Consider the following 6,063-nt stretch of genomic DNA (forward strand, 5'->3'; position numbering starts at 1 on the left):
GTAGAAGCCTCACGACTAATACAAAGAACCAGTTAGCTCAGTTCTACTTACTCTGCAGCTTTTAAAAGAAAGAAAAAAAGATATATGACAGTAAGAATGGCTATTTCACTATCCTCTCATCAGCCTGCTCTTACGCATTTCTCTGTGATGATGATCATTTGGTTACCTTTGAGTAGCAAAATATAGTTTTTATTTCAGCTCGATAAATATTTTATGTGCACTTAAATGTATAAGAAACTTATCCTGCACTGGGAATATGCAAAAATAAAACAAGACAAGTTTCTCAATCTGAATACACAGTATTGAGCTTGCATGACTCACGCTGCCCAAATTGTAGAGCCAAAATAAAAAAATGCTATATAAATCCTATGAGTACTATTTCCCCCATTAGATATTAAAAAGACTGAAGCCATGAATTGTGTTGCTTTTCCCTAAGTTTCATCTCTAACACTTGTGTCTAGATTATTGATATTCACAGAACACAACACATGTTTTTCTTTGAGTCCTATCAGTCTGCAAGTGTCTTCTCAGGACAACTGTTAAAACAACGTGCAACTGTGACCATGGTTACCTCTCATTCAATTAGTAACTTGATCTGCTAATAAATGATTTTTTTATTCACATCTGGAAGACCTTGAAATCCTCCTAAACAACACATTCATAATGATGCAGTGATGGTTTTGAGATAAAGCAGTCTGCAACAGTGTCTTTGAGGGAAAAAAAAGGATTCTTATGAGAAAAATAGAGAAACAAAATATAAGTCAATATACTAAGATTAAGAACATAGATACGTATTTTCTCTTCCTTCCCACATCTCATTCTTTCTGTAATAAAATGATCTCAGCACTCGCACTGCCTTCTGATTACAGCAAGATTGCAAGACTTCTGCAGCTTGCCTACTGCAGTGCTATTTCTAATACCACACTGATCCTGAAATGTTTGCCATCTCCTTAAAGTACCTGCTGTAACTCCCAGTCATACTCTTCTCCCCACTTTAAAAACCAGATCTAACCCAATCATCAGGCTAAAAGTAGGAAATACAACAGTTTGAAGACGTGCAAAAATATATGTTGCATTCTATTAAACGGCAGGCACTGCTGAAATAAGTTATGCCTAGGTACTTGGGTTTGGGTAAATCAAGTAACATGATCTATTTTTTATGAAGCGACTATTTTAGCAAACTGGGCAGACCTACTGCTCTGATTTCTCTTGCATTGTTTTACTCTCATTAAAATGTTTTCGGTTATACATCATTATCTTTTATTTATCCACTAATGGTCTACAGACACACAAATATCAGGCAGGTGAAGGCTTCCCCCTATCCCCCTGCCCTAGTCCCTCTGCACCGCTGCAGGCCTATGTAGCAGCAAACGCGCTGATCTGCACCCTGTCACTGGTTGAGGAAGCTGAGCCCCGGCCGCTGAGCCGTCTTCTACAGGCCGAAGCACGCATGCTTCCTTTGCTTCTGCCAGGGAACAATGAGCAAGTGCATCTGTGGGAACCCTCCTGCCTGCTGGGCTCTCAGCTATGAGTCCCAGAATATCAGACACAATTATATTCAAATGTAAGTACAAAAAGTCATTTTGACTTGAATATAAATTATTCTAGCTGCCATGTTGGATCACCTGCGCTACTGCTCCTCTTCATTAGCGGTGATAATTGAGCAATGACTTTCTGGGTGCTTAAATCACAGTAAGATTAATAGTGTATGTACCCATCTTGCTTGCAAGCTCCCTATTTGAAGGAGATTTTTCTTTTATGTTTCATTATCTTCATCATCTTCAAACACAAAACACTCAAAGCCCTGTGCTTATAAAACCTGGAGACGAACACTATTACAGGATCTCTTGACTGGTCCATCACTTTGCCACTGGTGTTTTCAGGGTACCTTACGAGGCTTATTTAATAAGAAACAAGAATGAATGCTACTGAATGAGAAAGAAGAAATGCAAATTGCTGCTGTTTCATTCCTTAAATTGCTTACCATTTATATTCTTCTCACCTATCTTAATGTTGGTTTATAGGGTTCCTTTATTAGGATATGAGATTTAGAGTGTAGAGTTTGTGATTTTTTTTCTACGTTATTTTCAAGTGCTACCACTAAGATCAGAAGCCAAAATAATCAGCTAGAGTTTGAGCTGAATTAGGAAGAGATAGTTGCTTTAATTCCCTTTTAAATCCCTGCCTGTATATGTCTACCAGTGCAGTTCTATGCAGAACGCTCCCAGCATCTGGCCTGTCTTGCATTCAATTCACCCAAAAGTTATAAAATGTATAATTAATGATGTGACCCTATATATAGCACGCTGACACCTTCACTAACTTAAATCTATAACTTATAGGTGAAAGTAAATAGAATAAGTTACAGGTATAATTAGCGTATGAGACCACTCTGAAGAAAAACATACAAAAAGTAAAATGTCAGACCTTCTTTTCTCTCATATTTTATATTTTGAGAATTTTAAAAATTGCTAAGTACAGTAACACTTAGAAAAAGTCACGTCTGATGGGACAGCTATTTTGTATGCTTATTAAAAGAAAAAGAGCCTTTGTTAATGTGCTTTCCTTATTACTTTAATTTTCTGTTGGCAGATCCCTGCTCCCAGACCCCTGTAGACCTACTGGTTCTGGAAAAAGCTTTCTTCTTCAGTCCCCTGAGTAGGCTAGTGACAACTGAAAACACGCAGGTAAAACTAACACAGAATGGTCGTTTCAGAGCCAATTTTCTGTGGTGGCAAAGATGTGCCAGCAGGTTTGCTCACGCGGCTGGGTCCAGGGAACCTTTTTGACAGAGACCCCACCCCCTCTTGCCTAAATCAGTAGAAATGATTTGGAAATCCTTTTAGGGAATTATTTCATTTTCATTTTGCTTTGCTTCCCCTTATTCTTCTGAAAGTAGCATTTACATGCTCCCTGCTCAAATTTATAAGAGGAAAACAAAACTTACGTAATTCAGAAAGTCAGAAAATTCTTATTTCTTTGGCAAAACAAATCACCTGTTTCCTTGACTCAGTTCAGACCAAAATTAAAAGCATTCAGACATCCTAATAAATACCAGAGCAATGGCATTTACAAAATCATTGAATGGAAAAGACGGAAAGAATGGTTAAAAAAAAATTGTGCCCTGCAACAGAACCGTCCTTAAATATATTAATAGTATTAAAGATTTATTTTGTTATTCAATCTTCTACAATGTCCCTGTGGGGTTGAGTGCCTCCCCATTTTATGGTTGAAGAAACCAAGATTCAGAGATAATAAATAATTTACTCCAGTTATATTGCTGGTAAGAGAAAGAGCCAGAATTCACACTAAGGTCTGAGTTAAGTCCAGGTTTTCTTCATGTGATATCAATAGTATATTAAAACAACTAGCATGATGAATATTTTGTACCTAGCTAGAACATTTCTAGTTGCTAGAAATTGGGAGAAGCTCAAATCTTTGTATTATAAAGCTTCATATTCACACGTATAATTTAAAGAAAAATATCATCATGTTACTATGATAACATTTCACGTTTTCTCTTCATGGCAATTTAACTAGTAGTTATCAGCCATAATACCTTGTTTAGTTTTAACTAAAATAAGAAATCAAGAAAAGTAAAGAGAATTTGAAGCTTAGAATAAAAAACCCAAATGTTGTCACTTATAAATTAAACACAAACCCAAAACCATGTGATAAAATCGGGACAACATCTAACCGTAGAAATAGTTGGTTGACTATGCTTTCACTCGTATCTAAAACGATGTCATGTAGGTGGTCCCAAACACAGATAAGGCCTCCCCCAGTCTAGGTGAGAAGTCTGATAATACTGTGCACCCCTGGATAGTCCTGCCAGACATGAGGATGTGCACAAGTGCCCATCAGAAGCGAGACTATTGTACATCATTGCAGACACACTCACATGCACACTCATACACGCACACTCACAAACACGTCCAAACAAAACATGCCACTAGTGCATGAAGTGAAGTATTTGACGGTGTGGACGAGAAGCCAAACTTTTCCACTTACTAGCTGCGTGACCTCCATCACTCCATCTCCTCTGTGAGCCTGGTCCGTAAATTTAGCACATCGTAGCACCAATCTCACACACATGGATGGTCATCAGGGGATCAAGGAAGGTGAAGCTCATGGAACATTCTATAATCATAAACACTATTCAAATACAATGATTATTGTCATGGCTGTTATTTATTTCTGAAACTCCTGCTATGATACTGCTCCTGTAACAGCTGGTTCCCAGGAAGAACACCTGTCGTCCCTAATCCACTGGTCCAGAACACTTTGCTCCATACAGCGCAGGTCTTCATGATTCGATGATTACCCTGCATGACTGGCAACAAACTCTATTACTGTATTTTGAGAAATCAGCCATGAATTGGAGGTTTCTTATATGGAAAGTGTATAATGAGATGAAAGTCTACTTGAAACCCATGAGAGGTGCAACAATACTCTGACTTTTAATAAAGGCTAAACCAAGTCAGGTGGAAGGGGAAACATTTAGATAAACATATTTTAGGGTAGACAAATGGAAAATGTAAAACAGCACTATTTTAATGATTATAATTACAGGATTACTCTTTTATCAGATTTTGGAATGAGCTGGCTTCCTTTAAAAACAACCAACAACAACTCTGATTTCTTTTAATGTTTTCTCTTTTTCTAAAAAAAAATAGCCTTTTACTCTGTCTTGAAGAGAGGTCATAAATACTGAGTTCTACCCAAGAGAAGCCTGAGCTTCAAGCTTTTTCATTAACATAGTATATTAAAGTGCTTTAAATTAAGGAACTCTTTTGTATTTAATCTACAAACCTATGGATTAAATACAAAAGAGTTCGACCCATGTCCCACCTCCCAATGCCATCCAGTAACGGTTGCTTTTTAAACTGCTTTAAAAAGATTCTGAAATCTTAATTTTTGTTTTTTTTCCTTGAGCAGACCACAAAGGATGTGAGAATTCAGACTGAGCCATAGCTCCATCTCCTGGAAGTGTATATCAGCAGCAAGGACAGTAAAGACCCAGAGGCGCGAGAAACACTTCCTCACTGAAGCACTCACATTCCGATTGTGTGCAAAAGACCTTTTGTGTCTCACTCACTGAGGGAGATTGTTCTTCACTCAATCAATGAGAAGAACAGACATCCTAGAAAACCTTCAGTACCTGGGGGAAATGACTGAGCTCAAACACAAGGGAAAGGCAGCCCATGTTCAAGATAAGCCCATCTCACAAAGGCAGGCACCATGCCCCTGAGACTACTCTACCCCAAGATAAAAAAGCCCTTATTGATAAGCTAAAATCACAGATTATTTTATTAAGCTCATATTTTAAAAGAATGCAAAGCTTCATTTAATGTTACTTTCCATTGCAAATGTAAAACTACAGTTTGCACATAATATCCGGATTCTGGTTAACTATTTTCCATACTGTATTTTGCAATTGCATGTCTGCATTTCTATTTTTATACTAAAAAATAAATAGGGCTATGCAAATAATATTTCTAATTTTGCATATTTATGTATTTATACCAAGTTTTAATATGTCTGCTTGCTTACATAATTTATTTTCTCTTTATGTATAATTTCATTTACTTACAATAACTAGTTATTAGGGAAACAAATACAATATTTGAGAAATTACCAGAGGTTAATTCATAAGGTCTTTGACTGCCTTGCTTCATGATGATCATATACTTTATTGAGAAATTACCAGAGGCTAATTCATAAGTGCTTTGATTATCTTGCTTCACGGATGATCATATACTTTATTTTTAAACTTTGAAATATTATTGTAAATACTGTTTCTTCATACTTAAAAAAGGGAGAAATTGGATTGTAATGTTTCCAATTTTTGTTGTCATGCTTTTCTCTCTTTAATATAACTTGAGTTTATGTAAAGTTTGAGGGGTTCAAGTTATTTCCAAAAATATAATAGGAGGCCTACCCTTCTCAGCTCCATCTTTCACACTAACACTTTTATCGGCACATTTGGAATTGAGAAGGATGTAAGCCACGCTAGTCAATTTGGATCAGCAGTTTATTTACAATTTACTCCAAAGATTTAAG

General features: G+C 36.6%; 1 long non-coding RNA gene across 1 annotated transcript; it reads left to right on the top strand.

Annotated features, from left to right (window-relative positions):
• Nucleotides 1-1,398: 1,398 nt before the first annotated feature.
• LOC103884816 lies at nucleotides 1,399-5,803 on the top strand. The gene is made up of 3 exons (XR_647596.4): nucleotides 1,399-1,564; nucleotides 2,593-2,687; nucleotides 4,939-5,803. It is a non-coding gene; the product is annotated as an uncharacterized LOC103884816 (long non-coding RNA).
• The last annotated feature ends 260 nt before the right edge of the window (nucleotides 5,804-6,063 follow it).

Source organism: Papio anubis, chromosome 3 (assembly GCF_008728515.1).
Source record: "Papio anubis isolate 15944 chromosome 3, Panubis1.0, whole genome shotgun sequence".
NCBI lineage: Eukaryota > Metazoa > Chordata > Mammalia > Primates > Cercopithecidae > Papio > Papio anubis.